Below are 6,143 nucleotides of genomic sequence, written 5' to 3'. Positions count from 1 at the left end.
AAGAAGCATGGAATGCCTCCCCACCTCAAACAAGGGCATCAAAGCTTGATCAACAATGTGATTGTTGAAGAGAATAATGAAACAACCAGCAACACTCAAGGAGGGGCCAGTAAGGACGAGTTCGAATTCACTTTAGAGCAAAAATGTGTACTGATATCCCTACTATAGTAACAACCAGATCTGCAACATACAACACCAAACAAATCAAGTAATTACACTTCCATCCAACCAAGGTATAGTCTATGTGATGTCTGTGAATGTCTTTAAATCCAACTCCTGGGTGATAGACTCAGGAGCAACAGATTATATTTCTTTTTCTCTACAGGCATATCATTCATATTATCAAATCATACCCATAACTGTCAAATTACCTGATGGCACTCACACGTCTATATCTATTGTAGGAACCATAATTTTCTCAAAGCAATTTCTTTTATACAATGTTTTGTTTATTCCATAATTTAAGTTCAACCTCATATCTATGTCAAAATTAATTAAATTTCTTCACTATGAATAGGTATTTGATGATATGTGTTGTAAGATTCAAGATTGCTCTTCGCAAAAGATGATTGGTCGAGATGAGTAAAGAAAGGGCTCTATGCTTTTAAAGATCTGACCCCAATTGATCTACTCAGTGCAACAACAACAAAGATTTTAAGCACACACAACACCAACACACTAAACATACATGAATTAGGCACAATATGACATCATAGGCTAGGGCATTTACCTAAGAATAGAATTGATGTAATGAAAAAATCATACTCATTCATAGATAATTCTGTTTGTAATAATCCATATGACTCATGCCATTTTTCAAAACAAAAAAGATTACCATTTGGATATAGTTTGTCCAATGCAATTTTTTTTATTTAATTCACTTAGATATTTGGGGACCGATAAGTCATGTATCCACTGTTGGACATAAGTATTTTCTCACAGTTGTTGATGACAAGAGTAGATACACATGGCTATTTTTCATGTGAAAGCAAAATCTGAAGTGGCAGATTTGATTAAAACTTTTACAAAACTAGTCCAAACCCAATTTCACAAATTCATTAAAAAAAAGTCTGATCAGACGATGGACTAGAATTTAAAATACCACAGTTTTATTCAACCATGAGTATCATACACCAAATAAGTTGTGTTACTTATCCTTAACAAACTGGTATTGTTGAGAGAAAGCATCAACACATTCTTGGTGTCACTCGGGCACTTATATTCCAAGCCAATATACTTAAGTATTATTGAAATTATGCTGCTGCACATTCCATTCACATCATAAACAAACTCCCAAATCCAATTTTAAAGAAAAAATTCTCATATCAAATCCTATTTGATAAATTGCCTTGCATTGAATATTTTCAAATAGTCGGATGTCTTGCATATGTTGCTACACTTTCTATAAATAGAAAGAAATTAGATCATAGAGTAAGAAAATGTATTTTTTAGATCACAAAGATGGAGTAAAAGGATATATCATGTATGACCTCCAAATCAGAGAATTATTCATCTATAAAGATGTTCATTTCTATAAAACCATTTTTCTTTCAAAACACAATCTAATATACAGAATGTTGTTCCCACATCAGTTCTCAATCATTCACAACATGCATTTATTGATCCATTTGAATTCACTATTGAAAATGAGCAAATTTCACCCTTTTTATAACAAAATACTGTTCAAAGTAATACACAGCCACTAGTACACATACAACATGCACCACCAACATCAACACATGATATAGATCATGCATCTCATGCACCAAACACTAAATCTCCAACTGTATCACAACATACACGACATACACAAACACCAACTACTGTTGCTATTCCTACTAGGAGATTAACTTGGAAAAGAAAACTTTTCTCCTATTTTAAAAATTTTCACTTCTCACTAATGCACAAGAATTCAGCCCCTCAATCCTCTTTGAGACAGTGCAAATATCCATTGTCCAGTGTCATTTCTTATGACTCCCCATCAAATCCACAAAAGAACCTCTCTTTAGCTTTGTCAACTTTAGTTGAACCAGCCAAAAACTTATGCAGAAGCCGTTACATATCCCTGTTGGCAGCAAGCTATCAGTGCAGAATTAGAAGTTTTAAAGCAGAATAATACCTGACTCCTTACTATTCTATCTAAGGAGAAGAAAGCTATATGGTGCAAGTGGGTGTTCAAAACAAAATTGAAAGCTGATGGCACAGTTAAACGGTATAAAAAGTAAGGTTGGTTGCTAAGGGCTTCACACAAGTGCCTTGGCAAAATTATTTTGACACATTCTGCCCCGTCGTGAAGATGAACACCCTCAAAATACTTTTGGCCATCGCTGCTGCTAGATCTTGGATTGTCCATCAACTTAATGTCAACACAGCATTCCTTCATGGTGATCTCCCTGAAGACGTTTACATGTGAGTCTCACCTGGTCTCCATGTCTCTTATCCAACTTTGGTTTACAAGCTCGCATGCTCTCTTTATGGCCTCAAACAGGCCAGTCGCCAGTGGCATACCAAATTGGCCTCCACTCTCACTGCTTATGGCTACTCTCATCCAGACACGATGACTGTCTCTTTACCAAAAGAACAAATGATTCTTTTACCGCTATATTAGTTTATGTTGATGACCTTGTACTAGCTGACAAAAACATGGATGAAATTAGGTCTGTTAAACAGTACCTCCACAAACCTATTTCAGATTAAAGACATTGGTGAATTGAAATACTTTCTAGGCATTGAATTTGCAAGAAGCAGGGAGGAAATTACTATGTATCAACAGAAGTATTGTCTAGAACTTCTAGAGGACTATGGAATGCTCGCGGCAAAGGGGGTCACGACACCTATGGACTACTCAACACAATTGTCCAAGTCAACGGGCACACCACTTAAAGACCACACTGAATATAGAAGATTGATAGGAAGATGACTCTACTTAGCCAATACAAGGCTAGAGATAAGCTACGCTGTCGGAAAGCTCAGCCAATTTCTTGAATGCCCCCACCGATAAACACTTTGATATAGGATTGAGAGTATTGAGCTACTTGAAGCTAGCACCAGCTCAAGGACTGCTCTTCTTCTCAAAATTAGACCTTGAAGTGACAGGGTACTCAGACAGCGATTGGGCAGCATGCCCAGACTCTCGAAACTCAGTTTTAGGTTTCTGTTTTTTCTTAGGCACAAGCCTTATCACTTGAAAGAGCAAGAAGCAAAGTGTGGTATAATTCGCTCTTCAGCAGAGGCAGAATATTGTACCTTAGCAGCAGCCACTTGTGAAACTCAATGGATAACCTTCATCATAAAAGAACTAAAATTGACACTGACAAAATCTATAACAATATATTGTGATAACTAGGCAATTCTACACATTGTTGCAAATTCTGTTTTTCATGAAAGAAAAAAACACATAAAAATAGATTGCTAATGTGCAAGATAAATCAAAGAAAAATGTAACAAAGTTGTTACCTATTCGAACTACAGAACAAACTGTAGATATATTTACAAAAGTTTTGAGTCCAAAACTGTTTGCAACCTGTCATGACAAGTTACAGCTTTTAAATATTTACGCGCCTAAAATTTAAAGGAGAGTGTGACTTGACCCATGTGCACAAACTGAGATGACTAATCATTTTTCTTTTTTTTTCTATTATATTTTATAATTAACTGATTAATAATATAACTAACTAAATTAAAATGGGCTAACTGTAATTTAATTCTCTATAATCACAACTACAGCAACAGCAAATGTATATATATATAGAGTGTATGTGATCGAGAATAATTGGTTGATCAATCACACTTTCATCTTTATCTACATCTTCGCTTCTTTATAATAAAAATTGATTGCATAAATTTTTCTATCTTAATTCACTCTGAGTCACTTTCTTATTTTTTCAATCATCTCCACCATTTTCAACAATAATAATAAACAATGAAATTAAGAATATATATATATATATATATTAGAATTAAAGATATATAGTTAGTTGTAATTACCTAAAGCTTTTAGCTAGTAACAAGAAGGGAGAGTGATTACTGATTAGAGAGTGCAGATCTAGAGATCTGTGTCTCACTCAATTTTCTTTTCGAATATTATTGGGAGAGTGATTACTGATTAGAGAGTGCAGATCTAGAGATCTGTGTCTCACTCAATTTTCTTTTCGAATATAGAATAATAGTAATAATAAAAAAATAATACTCTAAATAGGTTCTCAAGAAATTTACCATCAGACAGTTTTATTTTCTACAAAATTTAACTAAGATTTCGACTCTGAGGTTCTCAGATATATTCCAAATACGTTCCCAAAACCGTTTGATCCGGTTAAAATGGTGACGTGTCAGGTTAACTGTGACATGTCACCTTTAGGACATTTTGGTCCCCATTCACGCTGGACAAAACGATGTCGTATTGGAACCAGGGACAAAACGACGTCGTTTTAGGGAGGACAAATTCGTCCCCACTTAGACAGAGAATGCGAACGGCGCCGTTTTCATGTGGGGGACCTATTTGTCTTATAATAGTATCTTAGAAGACCTATTTGACCTATAATTCGTGATGTTAAAAGAAGTTATATTTACTTCAACGCAAACCTTAAAAACACATTGACATTGGTCTGTTCATTTATCAAAATGGTAACATAAACCTGAGAACCCAAACATGTTAACCACACAAATATTTGGCTTCAATAGCAACACAAACCAAATCAAGTCAATAGAAGGTTTATTTTCTTCAACACAAACTAAACGAAACCATTCTAAACAACATAACGCCTTCTTTCTCCAACATAACAAAAGGTGGTAAGATAACTAATACAACAACTTTCACGCTAATTTGTAGAAGCATCATTTCTTGAAAGACTGGTTCAACTCTCGTGTTGGAATGAATTTGAACAACTTAGATACCGTGCCACTGGTTGCAGCTGATATTATCTCAACACTAACACTCCCCAAATTCTTGGCCCTAATTACTGTCTCCTTTGGATGTGTAAAATTTTAACAATACTGTTTATTCCAAGCTCAGCTTTCTTTTAGACATCTAATGGAGACAGTAATTAGGACCAAGAATTCGGGGAGTGTTAGTGCTGAGACTATATTAGCTGCAACCAGTGGCACAGTATCTAAGTTGTTCAAATTCATTTCAACACGAGGGTTGAACCAGTCTTTCAAAAAATGATACTTCTAAGAATTAGCATAAAAGTTGTTGTCTTAGTTATGTTACCACCTTTTGTTATGTTGGAGGAAGAAGACGTTATGTTGTTTAGAATGGTTTCGTTTAGTTTGTGTTGAAGAAAATAAACCTTCTATTGACTTTATTTGGTTTGTGTTGCTATTGAAGCCAAATATTTGTGTGGTTAACATGTTTGGGTTCTCAGGTTTATGTTACCATTTTGATAAATGAACAGACCAATGTCAATGTGTTTTTAAGATTTGCATTGAAGTAAATATAACTTTTTTTAACATCATGAATTATAGGTTAAATAGGTCTTCTAAGATACTATTATAAGACAAATAGGTCCCCCACATGAAAACGGCTCCGTTTGCATTCTCTGTCTAAGTGGGGACGAATTTGTCCTCCCCAAAACGACGTCGTTTTATCCCTAGTTCCAATACTATGTCGTTTTGTCCAGCGTGGATGGGGACCAAAATGTCCTAAAGGTGATATGTCACAGTTAATCTGACATGTCACCATTTCAACCGGATCAAACGGTTTTGGGAACGTATCTGGGGGATATCTGAGAACTTCAGGGTTAAAATCTTAGTTAAATTTTGTAAGAGACAAAATTGTCTGATGGTAAATTTTCTGGAGACCTATTTGGAGTATTATTCTAAAAAAAAACATGCCCTAAAATTCAATGGTTGACATCGTGTTGCACGTACGCAGGGTTAAATATAAATATAAATATAATTATCTAACAACTCTTCTCTGACCGAGTGGATTTAAATTTTTTATTAATGCTCTATCCACTCTACTAATTAAATGCAAACAGCAAAAGAGATAATCAGATATCACGTATTTATTAGCACAAAGCTTTGAGCGGCCAATTTATTCACCAGATATTTTAATTAAGAGTAATTCGATGGAGATAATAATTTAAAATTATTTTATTTAATTTAATATATATAACATTTAAAATTATATATTTATTATATTC

Source organism: Arachis duranensis, chromosome 1 (genome assembly GCF_000817695.3).
Source record: "Arachis duranensis cultivar V14167 chromosome 1, aradu.V14167.gnm2.J7QH, whole genome shotgun sequence".
NCBI classification, from domain to species: domain Eukaryota; kingdom Viridiplantae; phylum Streptophyta; class Magnoliopsida; order Fabales; family Fabaceae; genus Arachis; species Arachis duranensis.
This window is presented reverse-complemented; position numbering follows the sequence as displayed.